Here is a 24,618-nt window from a genome sequence, read left to right on the forward strand (position 1 = left end):
GAGCTGTGCTGAGCTGAGCTGAGCGGAGCTGTCCTGTGCTGTGCTAAGCTGAGCTGAGCTGAGCTGTGCTGTGCTGAGCTGTGCTGAGCTGTGCTGAGCTGTGCTGAGATGAGCTGTGCTGAGATGAGCTGTGCTGAGCTGTGCTGAGCTGAGCTGAGATGAGCTGTGATGAGATGAGCTGAGCTGTGCTGAGCTGAGTTGTGCTGTGTTGAGCTGAGCTGAGCTGTGCTGTTCTGAGCTGTGCTGAGCTGTGATGAGCTGTGCTGAGATGAGCTGTGATGAGATGAGCTGTGCTGAGCTGAGCTGAGCGGAGCTGTCCTGTGCTGTGCTGAGCTGAGCTGTGCTGTGCTGAGCTGTGCTGAGCTGTGCTGAGATGAGCTGTGCTGAGCTGTGCTGAGCTGAGCTGAGCGGACCTGTCCTGTGCTGTGCTGAGCTGAGCTGAGCTGAGCTGAGCTGAGCTGAGTTGAGCTGAGCTGTGCTGAGCTGTGCTGAGCTGAGCTGAGCTGTGCTGTGCTGAGCTGAGCTGAGCTGTGGTGAGCTGAGCTGAGCTGAGCAGAGCTGTGCTGTGCTGTTCTGTGCTGAGCTGTCCTGTGCTGAGCTGGGCTGAGCTGTGCTGACCTGAGTTGAGCTGAGCTGAGCTGTGCTGTACTGTGCTCTGCCGAACTAAATTTAGCTGTGCTGAGCTGAGCTAAGCTGTGCTGTGGTGAGCTGAGCTGAGCTGAGCTGAGCTGAGCTGAGCTGAGCTGTGCTGTGCTGTGCTATGCTGAGCTGAGCTGAGCTGAGCTGAGCTGAGCTGAGCTGAGCTGTGCTGTGCTGAGCTGAGCTGAGCTGAGCTGTGCTGTGCTGTGCTTTGCTGTGCTGAGCTGAGCTGAGCTGAGCTGAGCTGAGCTGTGGTAAGCTGAGCTGAGCTGAGCTGAGCTGTGCTGTGCTGTGCTGAGCTGAGCTGAGCTGTGCTGAGCTGAGCTGTGCTGTGCTGAGCTGAGCTGAGCTGTGCTGTGCTGAGCTGTGCTGAGCTGTGCTGAGCTGAGCTGTGCTGAGCTGTGCTGAGCTCAGCTGAGCTGTGCTGTGCTGAGGTGAGCTGAGCTGTGGTGAGCTGAGCTGAGCTGAGCTGAGCTGAGCTGAGCTGTGCTGTACTGTGCTGAGCGGTTCTGTGCTGAGCTGTGCTGGGTTGAGATGTGCTGGGTTGAGCTGTGCTGTGCTGAGCTGAGCTGAGCTGAGCTGTGCTGTGCTGAGCTGAGCTGAGCGGAGATGTCCTGTGCTGTGCTGAGCTGAGATGAGCTGAGCTGAGCTGGGCTGTGCTGAGCTGTGCTGAGCTGAGCTGAGCTGTGCTGTGTTGAGCTGAGCTGAGCTGAGCTGTGGTGAGCTGAGCTGAGCTGAGCTGAGCTGTGCTGTGCTGAGCTGTGCTGTGCTGAGCTGTGCTGGTTTGAGCTGTGCTGTGCTGAGCTGAGGTGAGCTGAGCTGTGCTGTGCTGAGCTGTGCTGAGCTCAGATGAGCTGAGCTGAGCTGTGCTGTGCTGAGCTGAGCTGAGCTGAGCTGTGGTGAGCTGAGCTGAGCTGAGCTGAGCTGAGCTGAGCTGTGCTGTGCTGTGCTGAGCTGTGCTGTGCTGAGCTGTGCTGGTTTGAGCTGTGCTGTGCTGAGCTGAGGTGAGCTGAGCTGTGCTGTGCTGAGCTGTGCTGAGCTGAGCTGAGCTGAGCTGTGGTGAGCTGAGCTGAGCTGAGCTGAGCTGAGCTGAGCTGTGCTGTGCTGTGCTGAGCTGTGCTGTGCTGAGCTGTGCTGGTTTGAGCTGTGCTGACCTGAGTTGAGCTGAGCTGAGCTGTGCTGTACTGTGCTCTGCCGAACTAAATTTAGCTGTGCTGAGCTGAGCTAAGCTGTGCTGTGGTGAGCTGAGCTGAGCTGAGCTGAGCTGAGCTGAGCTGAGCTGTGCTGTGCTGTGCTATGCTGAGCTGAGCTGAGCTGAGCTGAGCTGAGCTGAGCTGAGCTGTGCTGTGCTGAGCTGAGCTGAGCTGAGCTGTGCTGTGCTGTGCTTTGCTGTGCTGAGCTGAGCTGAGCTGAGCTGAGCTGAGCTGTGGTAAGCTGAGCTGAGCTGAGCTGAGCTGTGCTGTGCTGTGCTGAGCTGAGCTGAGCTGTGCTGAGCTGAGCTGTGCTGTGCTGAGCTGAGCTGAGCTGTGCTGTGCTGAGCTGTGCTGAGCTGTGCTGAGCTGAGCTGTGCTGAGCTGTGCTGAGCTCAGCTGAGCTGTGCTGTGCTGAGGTGAGCTGAGCTGTGGTGAGCTGAGCTGAGCTGAGCTGAGCTGAGCTGAGCTGTGCTGTACTGTGCTGAGCGGTTCTGTGCTGAGCTGTGCTGGGTTGAGATGTGCTGGGTTGAGCTGTGCTGTGCTGAGCTGAGCTGAGCTGAGCTGTGCTGTGCTGAGCTGAGCTGAGCGGAGATGTCCTGTGCTGTGCTGAGCTGAGATGAGCTGAGCTGAGCTGGGCTGTGCTGAGCTGTGCTGAGCTGAGCTGAGCTGTGCTGTGTTGAGCTGAGCTGAGCTGAGCTGTGGTGAGCTGAGCTGAGCTGAGCTGAGCTGTGCTGTGCTGAGCTGTGCTGTGCTGAGCTGTGCTGGTTTGAGCTGTGCTGTGCTGAGCTGAGGTGAGCTGAGCTGTGCTGTGCTGAGCTGTGCTGAGCTCAGATGAGCTGAGCTGAGCTGTGCTGTGCTGAGCTGAGCTGAGCTGAGCTGTGGTGAGCTGAGCTGAGCTGAGCTGAGCTGAGCTGAGCTGTGCTGTGCTGTGCTGAGCTGTGCTGTGCTGAGCTGTGCTGGTTTGAGCTGTGCTGTGCTGAGCTGAGGTGAGCTGAGCTGTGCTGTGCTGAGCTGTGCTGAGCTGAGATGAGCTGAGCTGAGCTGTGCTGTGCTGAGCTGAGCTGAGCTGAGCTGTGGTGAGCTGAGCTGAGCTGAGCTTAGCTGAGCTGTGCTGTGCTGAGCTGTGCTGTGCTGAGCTGTGCTGGTTTGAGCTGTGCTGTGCTGAGCTGAGCTGAGCTGAGCTGTGCTGAGCTGAGCTGAGCTGAGCTGAGCTGTGCTGTGCTGAGCTGAGCTGAGCTGTGGTGAGCTGAGCTGAGCTGAGCTGAGCTGTGGGGAGCTGAGCTGAGCTGAGCTGTGCTGAGCTGTGCTGTGCTGAGCTGTGCTGGGCTGAGCTGTGCTGTGCTGAGCTGAGCTGAGCTGTGCTGTGCTGAGCTGTGCTGAGCAGGACAGCTCAGCTCAGCTCAGCTCAGCTCAGCTCAGCTCAGCTCACCTCACCTCACCTCACCTCAGGTCAGCTCAGCTCAGCACAGGACAGCTCAGCACAGCACAGCACAGCACAGCTCAGCTCAGCTCACCACAGCTCAGCTCAGCTCAGCTCAGCTCAGCTCAGCTCAGCACAGCTCAGCTCAGCTCAGCTCAGCTCAGCACAGCTCAGCACAGCTCAGCTCACCACAGCTCAGCTCAGCTCAGCACAGCTCAGCTCAGCTCAGCTCAGCACAGCATAGGACAGCTAAGCTCAGCTCAGCTCAGCTCAGCTCACCACAGCTCAGCTCAGCACAGCACAGCTCAGCTCAGCTCAGCACAGCTCAGCTCAGCTCAGCACAGCTCAGCATAGCTCAGCTCAGCACAGCTCAGCTCAGCTCAGCACAGCACAGCTCAGCTCAGCTCAGCTCAGCTCAGCTCAGCACAGCTCAGCACAGCTCAGCACAGCACAGCTCAGCACAGGACAGCTCAGCTCAGCACAGCTCAGCTCAGCTCAGCTCAGCTCACCACAGCTCAGCTCAGCTCAGCACATCTCAGCTCAGCTCAGCTCAGCTCAGCACAGCTCAGCACAGCTCAGCTCAGCACAGCTCAGCTCAGCTCAGCACAGCACAGCTCAGCTCAGCTCAGCTCAGCTCAGCTCAGCACAGCTCAGCACAGCTCAGCACAGCACAGCTCAGCACAGCTCAGCTCAGCTCAGCACAGCACAGCTCAGCACAGCTCAGCTCAGCTCAGCTCAGCACAGCTCAGCACAGCTCAGCTCAGCTCAGCTCAGCACAGCTCACCTCAGCTCAGCACAGCACAGCTCAGCTCAGCTCAGCTCAGCTCAGCTCAGCACAGCACAGAACAGCTCAGCTCAGCACAGCTCAGCACAGCACAGCTCAGCTCAGCTCAGCTCAGCACAGCTCAGCACAGCTCAGCTCACCACAGCTCAGCTCAGCTCAGCACAGCTCAACTCAGCTCAGCTCAGCACAGCATAGGACAGCTAAGCTCAGCTCAGCTCAGCTCAGCTCAGCTCAGCACAGCTCAGCTCAGCACAGCTCAGCTCAGCTCAGCTCAGCTCAGGTCAGCACAGCTCAGCACAGCACAGGACAGCTCAGCACAACACAGCACAGCTCAGCTCAGTACAGCACAGCACAGCACAGCTCAGCACAGCTCAGCACAGCACAGCTCAGCTCAGCGCAGCACAGCACAGCTCAGCCTCCATGCGTCTGTCCCAGTCCATGACCCAGCCTGTGCGTCCCTCCTTTCGCCCCCCCAACTCCCAACCCCTGTCTCTCTGGCTTCTGTCACCGCCAGGGTAGTGGCAGATGCCCCATGGAGCCACGGGTGGCGCAAAGGGGCCTCGACGTGGGTAAGGATTAACCCGCTGCCCTTGCCCGCGACGTCCTGAGGAGGCGGAGAGCAGGCGGGAGGCGTGGCAATGCTGGAGCCGGCCAACGGGGAGAGGGGAGAGGCTCGCCGCAGGCCAAGGCAGTGCCGGTCCTTGGCACCTCGGGGTTCTTGTCACAGGGGTGACAATCTTACTGCCTGCACCAGGGCCCAGAGACAGAGGCCCCAGTTGTCCCCGGACCGCAGGCCGAGGAGACGCCCAGCCGCCCCACCCCACCAGAGGCCTTTGTCTCTGCTGGCAGGCACCGCGGCCCCTCCCCCAGTGCCCTTCCTTCTTTCAGGAGAGCCCTGCGCCCTCGGTTCCCCCCCGCCAGCCGCGGCGGCCCCTGGCGCACAGCCACAAAAGAGAACCGACAAACCAGTGGAATGAGGGAGCGCCACACTTGCGTGCACGCGTGGCCCGCGCCCCGGGGCTCCAGGACTGACCACCACAGAGGAAAAGCAGGCAGGCCGGCAGGCACACAACCCACAGGAGGAGGGTGCCTGTCCCTGAGCCTCTCCTCCCGCGTGCGGGACCCCATGCGTGCCTCGGACCCCACCGGCACTCCGCAGATCCTGGAGGCCTGCCCGGGGGTCCCAGGTTGACTGCCCACCCCCCGGGCACTGCCTGCTTAACGGAGCCCAGCCCCGGGCGCCACAGCACTCCGGTGGGGGAGCTGCCACTTCAACACAGCCTCCGTGCGTCTGTCCCAGTCCGTGACCCAGCCTGGGCGTCGCCCCCAACTCCCAACCCCTGTCTGTCTGGCTTCCGTCACCGCCAGGGTAGTCGCAGAGGCCCCGTGGAGCCACGGGTGGGGCGAAGGGGCCTCGCTGTGGGTAAGGAGTAACCCGCTGCCCTCGCCGGCGACGTCCTGAGGAGGCGGGGAGCAGGCGGGAGGCGTGGCAATGCTGGAGCCGGCAGGCGGGGAGAGGCTCGCCGCCGGCGCGGCCCAACAACCTGGCGCGCGCTCACCACGCAGGCCGGGCGGCTGCTCTTGGTGCGCCGCGAGCCCGGTCCCAGCGTCTACGGCCATACCACCCTGCACGCGCCCGATCTCGGCTGATCTCGCAGCCAAGCAGGGTCGGGCCTGGTAGTACTTGGATGGGAGACCGCCTGGGAATACCGGGTGCTCTAGGCTTTTGCCCGCCACTTCTTTTGCGGCCGCCACGCCCCTGGACCCTCTGTTGCCGCCAACACCGCCGCGGGACCCCTGGCCAGCGGGGCTGGTCGTGGGGGGGTGGGGGTGGTTAGTGGGAGCGTGGGGTCGGGGCCGCCGCCTGGACCTACAGCCTCGCAGCCCCGGCCTCACGCCAGGCGCCTCGGCCCGGTCTGCCCCCCACAGCCCCTTCTATATCCTCTTTTTTCCCCCGCAAGCGCAAGCGGTCAACCGGCAGCCCTTCGCCGCGCCCACTTCGCCGCCCCCAAAGCCCAAGCCCAGGGCTGCCTGCCGGCACCCGCCTCCAAACTGCCTCGGGCGGCTTTCTCCAGCCAAGGCAGTGCGGCTCCTTGGCACCTCCGGGTCCTTACTCCTGAACCAACCCGTACCCCTGATCCTAATTCTAGCCCTACCCCGGACCCTACCCGTACCCCTACCCCTGACCCTACGCCTACCTTTACAACTGACCCAAACCCTACCCCTGAACCTACCCTATCCCTACCCCTGAGCCAACACTTACCCTGGCCAGACCCTACCCCCACTCCTACCCCTGACCCTACTTCTAACCCTGACCCTACTCCTACCCCTATCCCTACTCTACCCCTACCTATACTCTGACCCTACCCCTAACCGTACCGCTGACCCTACCCTTACCTCTACCCTGATCCTACCCCTACCCCTGACCCAACCCCTACCCCTGACCGAACCGCTACACCTGACCCTAACTCTAGCCCTAAACCTGACCCAAACCCTACCCCTGACCCTACCCCTACCCCTACTTGACCCTACCCCTATCCCTACACCTGACCCAACACTTACCCCTGAACCTAACCCTACCCCTACACCTGACCCTACCCCTACCCCTACCCCTGACTGAACCCCTACCCCTACCCCTGACCCAAACACTAACCCACACCTGACGCAACCCCTAACCCTGATTCTAAATTTACCCGTCCCCTTGACCCTACCCCTACCCCTATCCCTGACCAAACCCCTACCCTTGACCATACCCTTACCCCTAATCCCTGACCATTCCCCTACCCCTGAACCAACCCCTGTTCCTACCCCTGATCCTACCCCTACACCTACCCCTCACCATTACCCTACCCATAGCCCTGACCCTACCCCTACTCCTGACCCAAACCTACCCCTGACCCTACCCTTACCCATATCCACCCATCCCACCCCAGACCCTATCCATGCCCTTGACCCTACTCCTACACCTGAACCTACCCCTAACACTACAACTAACCCTACCCCTACCTCTGACTCTAACCCTACCCCTACCTCTAACCCTACCACTAGCCCTTACCCTACCCCTACCACAAACCCTACCCGTACCCCTGACCCTACCCCTACACCTGACCCTGCCCATTCCCCTGACCCTATCCCTTCTCCTACCCCTGAACCTACCCCTACCCTGACGTTACACTTAACACTACTCCTGACCCAACCCCTACCCCAGACTTACCCCTACCCCTACCCCTGACCCTACCCCTACCCCTGACGAAAACCCTAACCCTGACCCTACCCTTACCCATACACTTGACCCATCCACTCCCCCTGACCCTATCCCTACCCTTGATCCTACCCCTACACCTGACCCTACCCCTACCCCTACCTCTGACCCTACCCCTGCACCTGACCCTAACCCTACACCTATCCCTGACCCTACCCCTACCACAGACTCTAACTCTACCCCTACCCCTGACCCTATCTCTACGCGTGACCAAACCCCTGTCCCTGACCCTACCCCTTCCGCTTCCCCTGACACTACACTTATACCTGACCCAACCCCTCCCACTACCCCTGACCATACCCCTAACCCTGATGCAACCACTACCCTTAACCCTTCCCCTACCCTTGACCCTACTCTGACCCCTGCCCCTGACCCAACCCCTAACCCTGAACCTACACCTACCGCTACCTCTGGCCCAACACCTAGCCCTGACCCTACCCTTACCCCTACCCCTGAACCTACCCCACTCCTGACCCTATCGCTACCCCTGACCCTACCACTACCACTGACCCTACACCTAGCCATACCCCTGACCCTACCCCTAACCCTGACCCAACCACTATACCTACCTTTTCCCTTATCCCTGAAACTACCCCTACACCTACCCCTGACTGTAACCCGACTCTTAACCCTGACCTTACCTGACACTACCCCTACCCCTGACTCTAACTTTAATCCTACCCCTGAACCTACACCTACCCCTACCCCTGACCCAAACCCTACCCCTGACCCTACCTGTACCCCTAACCCTGACCCTACCCCTACCCCTACCACTGAATTTACCCCTACCCCTACCCCTGACCCAAACACTTCATCTTACCCTACCCCTTTCCCTACCCCTAACCCTGACCCTAGCCATACCACTAACCCTGACCCTAACCCTATCCCTACTCCTGATCCAACCCCTACCCCTGACCTTACCCCTACCACTACCCCTGACCCTACCTTTACCCCTACCTCTGACCCTACCCCTATTCCTACCCCTGACCCTACCCCTACCCCTGACCCAACCCCTACCCCTGACCCTAACGCTACCCCTGATCCAACCCCTACCCCTGACCCTACCCCTACCCCTGACCCAACCCCTATCCCTGACCCTACCTCTACCCCTAACCCTAACCCTACCGATAACCCTGACCCTACCCCTACCCCTGACCTAACCCCTAAGTCTGACCCTACCCGTACACCTGACCTAACCCCTACCCCTAACCCTATCCCTACCCCTGAACCTACCCGTACCCCTGAAGCTTCCCCTACCCCTGACCCTACTCCTACCCCTGACCCAACCCCTACCCCTGACCCTAACCCTACCCCTGATCGAACCCCTACCTGTGACCCTACCCCTACCCCTGATCCAACCCCTATCCCTGACCCTACCTCTACCCCTAACCCTACCCCTAACGATACCCCTGACCCTACCCCTACCCCTGACCTAACCCCTAAGTCTGACCCTACCCTTACACCTGACCTAACCCCTACCCCTAACCCTATCCCTACCCCTGAACCTACCCCTACCCCTGACCCAACCCCTACCCCTGACCCAACCCCTATCCCTGACCCTGACCCTAACCCTACCCCTACCCTGACCCTACCCCTCTCCCTGACCCTACCCCTACCCCTGATTCTACCCCTACCCCTGACCCTACATATACATATATACATATATGATAATAATAGACAGTATATGTTAGGATATGTTCTCATGTAAATATATGTATACATACCATATAACATATATAGCAAATATAAACATGCATATACATTGTAATATACTATGTGTACTATAGATAATATAAAAATATATCTTATGTTTGCATAATAATGTATAATCTATAACATACAATACTCAAATAGATGCAGTATATAAAAACATATTTATGATATTCAAAAAGCAACAGTGAATATACTTTGGCCAGAAACATATAAGAAGCCATTAATATTGTTAATACTTAGATAAACATAAAACTAAAGCAAAATTTTCAATTTTTGTATTTACCAGAATGGCAGATATTGAGAGTCTGGGAAAACCAAGTTTTATTGAAAATGTGGAGCCATGATAAGTCCTAGTCAGTGCTGGTGGTAATGTGGATTGGTACAACCACTTTGGAAAGCAATTTGCATTATTTTAAAAGTCTTTACATTTATAAATAAGAACACAGTGCATCCACTCATCACTGTACATATTCCGGGGTAACTTGATCATAGGTTTACCTGGGGATATTTACAAAACCAGGTCCCTGCCATATTGTTCTTTAAAATAAACACGAAACAACTCAAATGATCATCAATAGGATAACGGATTTTAAAAGTCGCAGTCAGAGTGAAATCAAATATGGTAATTAAAAATAATGCCATTTCATAAAAAGCTAGTAATATAAAAAAGGCATTGAGTATGTCACCATATTGATAATGTCCCCGTACTATATACATAATACATGTAATAACTATTGGTTATATATGAAGAAAACAATGATATGCCTAAACAAATTCAGGTAGTATTTAACTTTAAATGACGGGAAACAAGAGGATTAAAAATGAGGAATAACACACAGAATATATCCTATATGATATATTTTTAAAATTTATATTAAATTAATAAATAGATCTCAGATATTCCTGTACTGAATAGTTGGATCAGGATCCTTGTCTTATTATATTGCTAACTTATTTACTTATTTCTAATGTATATGTTGCTACTTTTAAAAAATAATATATGTGACATAAAATATACAATTTTAATAGACATAATATGTTAGGATATGTGCTTATATAAGTAGATGTATACATACCATATAAAATATATAGAAAATGTGAACATGCATATACATTGTAATATACTATGTGTACTATAGAAAATATAAAATACATGTTATGTATGCATAATAATGTATAATATATGACATGCAATACATAAATAGATGCAGTATAGAAAAATACGTACCTCATCACTCCATATACAAGAATAAACTAAAAATAAATTAGATTTAAATGTATGAGAATGAAACCATCAATTCGTAGAACAAAATATATGCAGTAAAGATTTTGACATTGCTCTGAATAACATATATCTCCTGGGCTAAGGAAATAAACACAAACACACACACACACACACACACACACACACACACACACACACACAAACCGGAGACCATCAAATTAAAAACTTTTGCATGGCAAAGGAAACCATCCACAAAATGTAAAGACAACAACTGAATTTCAGAAGATAGTCACCATAATATCCAATAAGAGATTATCATTCAAATAGATAAAGAGCTCATATAACTCAACACCCAAACAACAAAGAATCCAATTAAGAAATGGGCCAAAGAACTTAACAGCTATACAAAGAACTTAACAGACATACAGGTGGATAATAGACATATGAAAGATGCTCCAAGTCACGAATCATGAGAAAAACTGCAAATCAAAATCACAATGTAAAATCAACTCACACCTGTCAGAATGGCTGCAACACAGAATGATTCAACAACCAGGAAATGTTGGCCAGGATGTGAAGAAAAGGGAATCCTGCTGTGCTGTAGCTGAGGTGGGAAACTGGTGCAGGCGCTATGGAAAACAATTCTGAGGTTCCTCAAAACATTAAAAATAGAACTGGCTTATTACCCAGCAATTCCCCTTCTGGGTATTTATCGGAAGAAATTCAAAACATGAATATCAAAGACATATGCACCCATATGTCTACTGCAGCTCTATTTACAACAGGCCCGATATGGTAGCAACGTAGTTCCCATTCAATAGACAACTGGATCAAAACAAGAAAAACATCGTCAACAACAACAACAAACAACCACAGGTGGCACATATATGAAATGGAACACAACTCGGCCAGAAAAAAAATGTTACCATTTGTGACAACATGGATGGACTTAGAGGGTATTATTCTAAGGAATATCTCAAACAGAGAAAGACAAATACCATGTGATCTCACTTGTATGTGGACTCTCAAGAAACAATAATAAAATGGAAACAGATGGATAGGTACAGAGAACAAAATGATGGTTGCCAGAAGGGAGGGGGCTGGGGCCTGGGTGAATCAGGTAAAGGCTTTAAGATGTACAAAATGCTGATTACAAAACAGTCACGAGGATGTGAAGTACAGCATAGGGAATCTACTCAATAATGCTCTAACAACTACGTATAGTGCCAGGCAGGTACTAGCGAAAACAGGGTGATCACATCATAAATTATATAAAGGTTTCACACTATGTAGTTCACCTGAAACTAATATAAAATAATGCTGAATGTCAGCTGTCAATGAAACATGACAAAAAACCATGCTCTGAGATTTGGCTGGTTCTGCGGGAAAGATAATTTTTACATAGCAAAGCAGAAAATGTTGACGTCAGCCGCAGCACACTCAGAGCCCACGGACACAATTCCTTTTTCTAAGACATCATTCATATAGCAAAGGAACAAATCAGACTTCCACACATTTCCTTTTCGTCTCTGATTCCATATGTGCCTTCGTCAGTCTTCAAGCATCAAGTACCACCTAACCACTCGCAGGGACCCTCTCCCATTAGATCCAACCCGAGTCTTTGTAGTAATGCGTAGAGTCTTCTTCCTCACTGCTAGAGTCCGAGAAGTTCTCCACCGGCCAGTCTTTGCAAACAGAAAGATGAGCAATACATTTATTAGAAAGAGTGTCTGTCTCCCCCATTCGGCCTCCTCCAATTGAGGATATGAGAAGACACAGAGCATCACCCTCATCTTCCCTGCAGGTTCTCAGACCATCCCGGGACTCTGTGAGGTCAGAGCCCTTCAACGAGGCATTGGTCAGAGATGCCAACCTTCCAATCAGTGATACGTGGAAGGAATCACCTTCTTGGTCCCACTGGCCCACAATTGCTCTCCCCTCCAAACTCATCAACCTGCAATTGCAGCTGTTATATACAAACTTGAGTGTGGCTCCTGTGACTGCACAACTCGATATTTATCTTCTTTTAATTCATTAAGTTAATAAATGATCAAGTGAAATAAATTGAAAGTGGCACCGCTGGCCACTGGCTCCCCAAACGGATTGGCCAAAGCAAGAACTGAAAGATGTGGAAGGTGTCTTCTCCCCTCCCCAGATTGTTCCTGCAGAGTTGTTCACAGATCTGAACTGATCATTCACTCATAGGAATTCAAGGACTCATGTGAATGTGCCAGGTGCTTCTGCAGACTCTGGGGACACTCAAAGAGTAAGGTGACCACCAGCTATTAAAGGATTCGCAGCAGGGGGCCCGACTGCAAGCTGAGAAGACCAGCAGGGCTGGTACCCCTCTGCTAGGTGGAATCAGAGTAATGGTCTGAGTAGGGGCCACTTTGCTGTCCTCAGGAATCCCCTCTTCATCCACCTGAACACTGGATTAGAGCTGCAGGAAGTTAGTGGCAAAGACCCCTAAGAGGGTGAATGACTTGTACTGTGAAAACTACACAGAATTGCTGCAACAGTTAAAAAGGACACAAAATTTGAATGATGCGCTGTGTTCCTGGCTTGGAAGGCTTAGCATCGTTACCATTCCCATACAACTCAAAGGGATCTGCGAGTCAGTGCAACTCCTATGAAAAGCTCAATGCCATTTCTACAGAGACAGAAAAAACAACTCAAAAAATGGTTATGGAACTACAAAGAATGCCTGTAGCCAAAAGCATCTTGAGAAGGAAGAACAAAGATAGAAGCTCCATACTTTCTGGCTTCAAAACACATGGCAATGCTACAGGAATCTACAGAAAACAGTATGCTGCTGGTATAAAGGCAGACACATTGTTCTGTGGAACAGAAGACAAAATTCTCAAACACACATATATGACCAAATGATTTTCAAGAACGGTGCCAATATCACTCCATGGAAGAAAGGAAATCTCTTCAGCAATCAACACAATGGAAAAGCACCCACAGAATAGGAGAAAACGCTTGGAAACCTCATCTATGAAAAAGAGCTAATATCCAAATATGTATGACACGCCAAAACTTCATTATGAAGAAAAAAAGGAAAGGACCCGATTGAAGAAGGGGAAAACACTGAAAAAAAAGAAATTTATACACAGAAGACATATAAGTGACCAACAGACCTTTGAAAACATGCTCGACAGCACAAAGCACCAAGGAAATAAGAATCAAAAGGACAGTGGACTACTGCCCACCCGCGTTACACTGTATTAGTCAGAAGAAAACACTTCAGTACCTAGAGGCCAGTTTCTATCATCGTATCCCCAGTTCTCATGGCCACCAAAAAGCTGACATTACAGTGTCTCTGCATTTGAAAGCCAGCAAGAAAGCCCCTATTTTGTCATGTTCTCTACTTTTTGTCACCAAATGAGGAATTCTAGAATACGTACCACCGACAGTGTCCACTGGAGTGTCCTGAAATGATAGAAAATATGACAAGGATCAGATCATGTGGGTTGTGTTTGCACAGGTCTTTGGTTTCCTTAATGACAATAGAAAACCAATGGGAACACTGGTGGCTCAAGGGAACCAAAAACAAGAAATCAAGCAAAAGTACTCATGTCAAAAGCCATGAACTTTTGCTGCAGGAAGTATCTCACACAGGCATATTGGGTTGCCAGTTACACAGTTGTATTCCAAAACAAACAAACAAACAAACAAAAAATGCTGCATAGGGAAAAGATCACTCCCATATATTCTGTTACTAATGCTCCCATTGTTGAGTGCATATTCAAAACAAGTATCAGTTGGTAACAAATTCACACTCAACATTCTCCTCAGCCAGAAGATTTGTCTGTATTATTGGGAATGGACTTGCTAACATTTTCAATCTTCGTTGGACTGAGTGTATTAAAGGGGATTTCTGTCTCAGAGGGTGGAAAACAAGCTTACGGTGATAGGTTTCATGTCCTCATTGCAATCATCAGGAAGTTCATCTTCCTCTGGGATGACGGGGAGAGCTACAAGAGTGAACACAGAGTGAATGTGTCATCGGTGATACTACTCAAACCTACTCAGGGAGATGAGCTTGATGTGGACGTGAGAGAGACTGTGTGGCTATGGGTTTTTCATATCTATGGGCTGAACATGTGCCGTGCTGAACTCCTTGGTGGAAGAAGCAAGGCCAAGGAGAGGCGAGGAAAGAAGTGAGACATGGGGCCTTTGGTGTCTAGCTAAATAGAATGTAATTAATTTGAAATACTCTTAAAACCGGTAGACAAATAAATGCATGTTGTGTTTCAGTGTGAGATTTTCATGAATTTTTCTGCGCATTTTAAAACACAACACAGTCATCCTTTTTCCTGAAATGTTACAAGACCATTTCAGTTTTCCATGAATTCATATATGCTGTCCTCTCTTCATCATCTCTATTATTGGATTTTCTTAACTTTTTGACAGTGATGAGAAAGAAATGCTATTTACGCTGCTTTTCATAATTTGTGACTATATAGGTCTGGAGCATGGATTATATGTACAACGCTACGGACTCGTCACTACTATCTAGATCCAATCTTTTTCATCATATCCACCTCAGTTCCCTTTAACAAATCACTCTACTTTCTCCCTCCTTCCAACCATTGTTATCTCTCCTTGTCTCTCAACTGTGAATCTGCCTGTTGCAGGGACCTCATGTAAGTGGAATCACACATTATTTGTCTTTCTGTGTCTGCCTGGTGTTACTAAGCACAATATTTTTTAAATGTCCTTTCATGTTGCAGCATATTTCAAAGTTCAATTCCCGTTCACGACTGAACGACAGTCCACTCTGGGTATATATATCAGACTGTATTTATCCACTCATCACTTGATGGACTTTGGAAAAGTTTGCAACTGTTGGCTGTTGTGAAGCATGTCGCTATGACATCCGTGTGCTGATATCCTGGGATCCTCCCACAGTGACACCTAATCTTATGATCTTCGCCCAACATATAGAATATCCCCGCAGCAGACGTAAACCTTAACTGAACTGTGCACATTTAATCAATAAAACATTGGTGTCATTGCAATGACTGTAACAAACGTATCACAGGAAGGTGAGGTATTATGAATACGGGGCACTGGCTTGGTGGGCTGTGGGAACGTTGTGTATCGTCTTGTCAACTCCTTTGTGAATCCCAACCTGTTCTCAACAAGGTGTATCCATGTTTCCAAATCTGGAGACATTGTATTCCGGAGGGATCTATTCAGCAAAAGGTAAACACTCAGCTAATGTGAGCATTAGCTCAGGACATTGTTTACTATTCAACGTGAACGATATTTTGAGTTGTCAATGCATCTTGACTTCATAGTTACAGCAGTACTAATTTCGTGAAGATACTTAAATTTGCAGGCATAAAAGAAGAACACGGCTTAGCATTTTTATAGTTTTCTGTTAAAACTGGGACACAAAATTCTTAATTCTGAATTAACCTAATGAGCATAGATCCGCAATACCTTCTGCAGGGTCCCTGTGAGGGTAGAACTTGAGGCGTGGCCGCTCACGCACTCTTCTTTCCCATCTCTGGCTGGAAACTGATGAGTGGGTTCTGTTTATGGGAAGACAAGTTCCGTCATCATCGCTGCTACTTCCTGAGGAATACACAACAATAGATAGAGCCTGTGACATCTTAGTGGCAGGAGACCATAGGTACATTAGGAATAATTTATTCACACTTCCAACTATTGTTCCCTTCATTCACCAGCTAGCTGAGCATGTGACCCAGTAGACTTAAAGATGGACCTAGATATATCTTGTAGTTTGCTGAGCAACCAAATCCCCAACACACAGGTTTTGTAGGAAAAATCTTGAATGAGCTGAGGCATTATAGAAACGTAACAAAACACAGAGACTACGCCTAGTACACTGAGTTCCAATCGTTTACAGAAGTTGCACGTATCTGAAAGATATGGAGACCGCACTTGGACTCAGTGCCCCATTTTGAAGTGAGAAAATGTGAAGAGGACCTCCTTGTTAGTATTATGTGATGAGTCTAAACAAAATTAAATACCGGTGAAGCTTCCAGGCAAATAAAAGACTGGTGTTGTGTAATTGCTCTGACTTTCCAATCATTGAATGGCTGCAAGAATGAGCTAGACACTTGTAGAGGTTAAGTTCAGATAGGATACTTGGATGGCTCCACTGAAAGGGCACATGGGAGGTGACTTTTCACCCTCTATCTGGGTGTGATGCTTTACAGCTCATGGAGAGTATCTGTTATCATCTCTTGCGATGCCCACACCAGCGCCACCTCAAGGGAGGCAAGTTAGGGTCGTGACCCATATTTTACACTGGAGGGCGTAGAAACCTCGCGTGAGTAAGCAACTGTCCCTGACTCACAACACTGCTATGTGATAGATCGGGTACCACTATTTGGTTGCTGTCCTGGGCATAGAGATCAGAGACCCTGAGACAACTGAGATCATGCCTGGGACCCCTGAACAACATCAACCTTCAAGTCTCCATGCCCCAAGGTTTCTGCAAGGGAGAGATGATGCCCGGGAGCAGGTGGTGCAGCCATGAGGAGTCCAAATCCACAACACAGCCCCGCCTTCCACGTTTCAGTCCATGACCCAAATACAACAATTTTCTCCACACCAAGACCCTCTGAAAGTCAAGGGGAGAACACAATGGTGGCTCTCTGCCCCTAATGACGTCACACACTCAGCTATTTCTCACCCTGTGTCCCCTCACCAGAAAACCACCCTGAGTGACGAGCAGTCTGAGGGCCTCCCACGCCAGTAAAGAAGATTCTGCCATATGAGAACCAACTCCCATATGACGGCTTTGCCAAAAATAGCTTCCGTTTCATTCACCTACTCTGATGAGCAATTCATGTACCTGACCCGGGAAAGCGGCCTTCTGCCCTGGTGCATTGGGAATTCATAATTCAATGTATTAAGGCCAAACCTCCACTGTCTGCTGACGACTGATGTGAGCACCCTTCTGCACGTGCAGTGACTGCATGTGTTCTGAGTGTCCACATCCCTGCCGAAGACTTCCCTCACCTCAACACAGGATCCAACTGCCCCTTCATCCCTCCAGAGCTAAGAGGCAAGAAACAATTCCCCATGTCCTCTGAGAGAGACACTTCATTAGTCACAGCTTGTGACCTGACCCCAGACCCTCCTAATCTTTCATCCATGTTTATCCCACCCACTCATCGACTGGGTCGCGGCTACCACTCTCCAGGCCAGAAGGCACCCGGAGACACAGGGACCCTGTGTACCTCAACCCATGCCTTCCCACTATGAAAATCAAATGGGAATATTAAATGTGAACCCATTGTGGAAACAGTATTGAAGTTCCTCAAAATATTGCAAATAGATGCACTAATCGCACTTCTGTTTATCCATCCCAAGCAATTGAAATCAGGATCTCCAGGAGGTAACTGCATGGCCCTGATCACTGCTGCTTTGCTCATAAAAACCCATATCAAGAACCAGCCCTACTGTCAATGGACAGAGGAAAGCATAACGAAAATACATTTAATGCAATATTATTCACCTTGAGAAAGAAGGGAATCCTGCCATTTGAATCATCTTGAATCAACCTATTCTATGTGAGACAAGCCATTCTCAGAAATAAACAAAGTGAAATACTTTATGATTCCATTGAAATGAGTATGTAAACTAGTCCAACTCATAGAAACAGGAAGTACAATGTCCTTGCCAAGAGTGGGGTGGGTATATGGAGTTACTGTGAATGGGTGTACAGTTTCGGCAATGAGAGATGAAGAACATGTAGAGATGGCCTGTACAACTATGTACATCTAGGGAACTCTACTGTACTATATACTTAAAACGTTCAGAGGTTGGACTTCATGTTGAGTATGTAAAGCACATTAAAAAAAATAAGTGAAAAAGGATAAAAAGGAAACAAACTAAAGAAAGAATAAAAAGAGTGAGAGTGAGAGAGTGGGGTAGGGAAAGTGAGGTAGAAGGAATCACATAGAATGAAAGAAGCAATCAAAACAGAAAGTCATGAAGGAAGGAGTCAGTAAAGTACAAAGGGTCTGGTTGTGCCACAGGCAGATAATGAAGAAATGAAGACCACAGAACAGGAGGGAGCTCCACTCTCCGGGTTGTAAAGAAGATGTTGATACAGTGTTTGCTCCAGCAACATGATAGTGTCCTATCGAATCCCCATCCAAGAAACAGCAAAACAACATCTCAAGTGTGGGCAAGGCTGGACACAGGGATACATGTCATACTCCTTCTCCTGACCTTGAAACCTCCACCTGAGCACCACGTGACCTGGGTGCCTTGCCTGTGTCTCCCTCTGCTACTCTGAATTGTTGTCATCGTTATGTCCTGGAAAAGCTCTCAGAGCTTACTAACACATCTATCCCACTCGGTGGCACTTGATTAACTCTTGAAGCCCAGCTGTTGGTGATAATCGTTTTAACATGTCACCCTACACATCAGGGTTCCCTTCAGCACAAGGGGTAAACTATCATGGAGATTGAAGGAGACTGCTAGGATAAACTTTTCCCTAGTAGGAAGTTCCAGGGGTAAACAAGTGACATTTTATATTCAAGCTGTCTCATTCTTTTCGGCTTGTAGTCAAAATATTGAAACCTAAATGATAATCAAATTTTCCTAAAATACATCTTAATCAGAGTAGTCCTGCTCCAAACAACACTCAAAATTAGTTTATATATATTGCCTTAAAGTACATCCGTTGACTTGAATTTTTCCAAAGCCCTTCCAAAGAAACCATGACCAATTTTCTCCCCGAGTGTTCTAGAGGGATACGAGTGGCCGTGCCCCGTCACTTCAATGATTTTCTCTTTCCCTGACTTACAATGCACAACCTCTCTCATCCTCACAGGAAGGGGATTCGGTGACACCCAGGTGCTGCGTCCTGATGATGACGTCTTTGTTCCCTTTCAATGTACAATGTTTCTTGCCTCCATGCAATAATCATAGATGGCATGAGTAATGGGAGGTAGATTTTCGACATGAAAATGGCATTGTGTATTCTTAGCAAGAGTCTGGCAAGTGAACTGTTAGATATCTATCAGAAAGTCACAGTGAACTGTCCCCAACACTAAGTGGAGGCAACTCCTAACTCACATTCCTTCAGAACTGGTTGTGGTGTGGAGCTACACTAGGGGCCACCTGCAATAGGACGGAGTCCTGCCCAGTACTCAGCTGTGTTTCGCGGAGGAGTCCATCTCAAGCATTTGAGAGAAATGTGTTGTGTGTGAAGGAAGTGCCAGCAGTGACACATCATGTGCATTCGAAATGCCTCAGAGGTACTAAAAGGTGACAGTCATAATTGAATGAAACTGGCATTGACACAGGGATAGGAGTTCTGATCCGAGTTTGTCACTTTAGAACCCAGCGGGCACTGTCCTGTGTGCCGATGGGTTTTTCTAGGTTAATTGCCATCTACATGGCATACAGTGGGTGACCACATTTATCTTATTGTGATGAATACATACACCCATAGGTATCCGCTCATGATGACATGAGATAGGAATGTATTTGTGTGAGCTCTCTTTTTTTAAATTAAAGTTTATTGGGGTGACAATGGCTAGTGAAATGGAAATTTTTATTGAGAAAGTGAGCACCAACAGTTGTGGAATTTACACGAATATTAATCTCAGGAAACACTCATCCCACAAAAATTTTACCAGACACACACACACACACACACACACAAAAAAAAAAAAAACAAACAAACAAACAAACAAAAAAAAAACTATAACTCTCATGGAAACACATAGAGACAGTCACTCCCACAACCGCACATTGGACAACCAAAGTGGAACTGGACAACTTGGAAACACTTCAGTACCTAGAGGCCAGTTTCTATCATCGTATCCCCAGTTCTCATGGCCACCAAAAAGCTGACATTACAGTGCCTCAGCATTTTAAAGCCAGCAAGAAAGCCCCTATTTTGTCATGTTCTCCACTTTTTGTCACCAAATGAGGAATTCTAGAATACGTACCACAGACTGTGTCCACTGGACTGTCCTGAAATGATAGAAAATATGACAAGGATCAGATCATGTGGGTTGTGTTTGCACAGGTCTTTGGTTTCCTTAATAACAATAGAAAACCAATGGGAACAGTGGTGGCTCAAGGGAACTCAAAACAAGAAATCAAGCAAAAGTACTCATGTCAAAAGCCATGAACTTTTGCTGCAGGAAGTATCTCACACAGGCATATTGGGTTGCCAGTTACACAGTTGTATTCCAAAGCAAACAAACAAACAAACAAAAATGCTACATAGGAAAAAGGTCACTCCCATATATTCTGTTACTAATGCTGCCATCGTTGAGTGCATATTCAAAACAAGTATCAGTTGGTAACAAATTCACACTCAACATTCTCCTCAGCCAGAAGATTGTCTGTATTATTTTGGAATGGACATGACAACGTTTTCAATCTTAGTTTGATTGAGAGTATTAAAGAGGATTTCTGTCTCAGAGGGTGGAAAACAAGCTTACCGTGATAGGTTTGATGTCCTCATTGCAATCATCAGGAAGTTCATCTTCCTCTGGGATGTCGGGGAGAACTACAAGAACACAGAGTAAATGTGTCATCAGTTATACTACTCAAACCTACTCAGGGAGATGAGCTTGATGTGGACGTGAGAGAGACTGTGTGGCTATGGGTTTTTAATTAATTACGAGCTGAACATGTGCCGTGCTGAACTCCTTGGTGGAAGAAGCAAGGCCAAGGAGAGGCGAGGATAGAAGTGAAACATGGGGTCTTTGGTGTCTAGCTAAATAGAATGTAATTAATTTGAAATACTCTTAAAACCGGTAGACAAATAAATGCATGTTGTGTTTCAGTGAGAGATTTTCATGAATTTTTCTGCGCATTTTAAAACACAACACAGTCATCCTTTTTCCTGAAATGTTACAAGACCATTTCAGTTTTCCATGAATTCATATATGCTGTCCTCTCTTCATCATCTCTATTATTGGATTTTCTTAACTTTTTGACAGTGATGAGAAAGAAATGCTATTTACGCTCTTTTTCATAATTTGTGACTATATAGGTCTGGAGCATGGATTATATGTACAACGCTACGGACTCGTCACTACTATCTAGATCCAATCTTTTTCATCATATCTACCTCAGTTCCCTTTAACAAATCACTCTACTTTCTCCCTCCTTCCAACCATTGTTATCTCTCCTTGTCTCTCAACTGTGAATCTGCCTGTAGCAGGGACCTCATGTAAGTGGAATCACACATTATTTGTCTCTCCGTGTCTGCCTGGTGTTACTAAGCACAATATTTTTTTTTTTTTTAATTAATTTTATTGGGGTGACAATTGTTAGTAAATTTACATAGATTTCAGGTGTACAATTCTGTATTACATCGTCTATAAATCCCATTGTGTGTTCACCACCCAGAGTCAGTTCTCCTTCCATCACCATATATTTGATCCCCTTTACCCTCATCACCCACCCCCCACCCCCTTACCCTCTGGTAGCCACTAAATTATTGTCTGTGTCTATGAGTTTTTGTTTCTCATTTGTTTGTCTTGTTCTTTTTGGTTTATATACCACATATCAGTGAAATCATAGGGTTCTCTGCTTTTTCTGTCTGACTTGTTTCACTTAGCATTATTCTCTCGAGATCCATCCATGTTGTCACAAATGTTCCTATATCATCTTTCCTTAACGCCGAATAGTATTCCATTGTGTATATGTACCACAACTTCTTTATCCATTCATCTATCGAAGGACATTTTGGTTGTTTCCATGTCTTGGCCACCGTAAACAAAGCTGCAATGAACATTGGCGTACACGTGTCTCTATAGAGAAATGCTTTTATATTTTTGGGGTAGATACCCAGGAGAGCGATTGCTGGGTCATATGGTAATTCTATTCGTAATTTCTTGAGGAACCTCCACACTGCCTTCCATAGCGGCTGCACCAGTCTGCATTCCCACCAACAGTGTATGAGAGTTCCTTTTTCTCCACAGCCTCTCCAACACTTGTTACTATTTGTTTTGTTGATGAAAGCCATTCTGACTGGGGTGAGGTGATATCTCATTGTGGTTTTCATTTGCATTTCTCTGATGATTAGCGATGTTGAGCATTTTTTCATATGTCTATTTGCCATTTGTATATCCTCTTTGGAGAAATGTCTCTTCAGGTCCTCTGTCCATTTTTCAATTGGGTTGTTTGTTTTTTTGTTGTTGAGTTTCATGAGTTCCTTGTATATTTTGGATATTAGCCCCTTATCAGAGGAACTGTTTGCGAAAATCTTCTCCCATTCAGTTGGTTGCCTCATTATTTTGTCAATAGTTTCTTTTGCTGTGCAGAAGCTTTTCAATTTCATATAATCCCATTTATTTATTTTAGTTTTTACTTCCATTGCCTTTGGAGTCAAATTCATAAAATGCTCTTTGAACCCAAGATCCATAAGTTTAGTACCTATGTTTTCTTCAATGCAGTTTATTGTGTCAGGTCTTATGCTTAAGTCTTTGATCCATTTTGAATTAATTTTGGTACATGGTGACAGATAGCAGTCCAGTTTCATTCTTTTGCACGTAGCTATCCAATTCTGCCAGCACCATTTATTGAAGAGGCTGTCTTTCCTCCATCGTATGTTTTTAGCTTCTTTGTCAAAAATTATCTGTCCATATTTATATGGTTTTATTTCTGGGTTCTCAATTCTATTCCATTGGTCTATGTGTCTGTTTTTCCGCCAATACCATGCTGTTTTGATTATTGTAGCCCTGTAGTACAAGGAAAAATCAGGGAGTGTAATACCTCCAGTATTGTTCTTTTTTTTTAATATTGCTTTGGCTATTCGGGGTCTTTTGTGGTTCCAAACAAATCTGATGATTTTTTGTTCTATTTCTTTAAAAAATGCCATTGGGATTTTAATGGGGATTGCATTAAATCTGTATATGGCTTTGGGTAATATGGCCATTTTAACTATGTTGATTCTTCCAATCCATGAGCACGGAATGTCTTTCCATTTCTTTGTGTCTTCTTCAATTTCTTTCAAAAATGTCTTATAGTTTTCAGCATATAAATCCTTCACATCCTTGGTTAAGTTTATTCCTAGGTATTTTATTCTTTTTGCTGCAATTGCAAAAGGAATTGTTTTTTCTATCTCTTTTTCTGAGATTTCATTGTTGGTATATAGGAAAGCAATGGACTTTTGTACGTTGATTTTGTAGCCAGCAACTTTACTATATTCATTGATTGTTTCTAGTAGCTTTTTGGTGGAGTCTTTAGGGTTTTCTATGTATAGCATCATGTCATCTGCAAAGAGTGACAATTTAACTTCTTCATTCCCAATTTGGATGCCTTTTATTTCTTTCTCTTGCCTGATAGCTCTGGCGAGGACTTCCAACACTATGTTGAAAAGCAGAGGTGATAGGGGACAACCTTGTCGTGTTCCTGAACGTAGAGCAAAGGGCTTCAGCTTTTCACCATTAATTATGAGGTTAGCTGAGGGCTTGTCGTATATGGCCTTTATTATGTTGAGGTATTTTCCTTCTATACCAATTTTAGTAAGTGTTTTAATCATAAATGGATGTTGTATCTTATCAAATGCTTTTTCTGCATCAATTGATAGAATCATATGGTTTTTGTCCTTTATTTTGTTTATGTGATGTATCACATTGATGGATTTGCGAATGTTGAACCATCCTTGTGCCCCGGGGATGAACCCCACTTGGTCGTGATGAATAATCTTTTTAATGCATTGTTGTATTCGATTTGCTAGAATTTTGTTTAGGATTTTAGCATCTGTATTCATCAGAGATATAGGTCTGTAGTTTTCTTTTTTTGTGTTGTCCTTACCAGGTTTTGGTATCAGGGTAATGTTGGCCTCATAAAATGAGTTAGGGAGTACTGACTCTTCTTCAATTTTTTGGAAGAGTTTGAGCAGGATTGGTATTAGATCCTCTTTGAAGGTTTGGTAGAATTCACTGGTGAAGCCATCTGGTCCAGGAGTTTTGCTTTTGGGAAGGTTTTTGATGACTGATTCAATTTCGTTACTGGTGATCGGCCTGTTTAGATTTTCCACTTCTTCTTGGTTCAGCCTTGGAAGGCTATATGTTTCTAAGAACTTGTCCATTTCTTCTAAGTTATTAAATTTGGTGGCATATAGTCCTTCATAGTATTCTTGGATAATCCTTTGTATTTCTGTGGTGTCCGTGATAACGTCCCCTTTTTCATTTCTGATTTTGTTAATTAGTGTCTTCTCTCTTTTTATCTTAGTGAGTCTAGCCAAGGGTTTGTCAATTTTGTTAATCTTTTCAAAGAACCAGCTTTTTGTCACATTAATTTTTTCTATTGTCTTTTTGTTCTCTATTTCATTTAGTTCTGCTCTGATTTTTGTTATTTCCTTTCTTCTGCTGACCTTGGGTTTCGCTTGTTCTTCTTTTTCTAGTTTTTTAA

This window comes from Rhinolophus hipposideros (assembly GCF_964194185.1).
Source record: "Rhinolophus hipposideros genome assembly, contig: SUPER_9_unloc_2, whole genome shotgun sequence".
In the NCBI taxonomy this organism is placed as follows: domain Eukaryota; kingdom Metazoa; phylum Chordata; class Mammalia; order Chiroptera; family Rhinolophidae; genus Rhinolophus; species Rhinolophus hipposideros.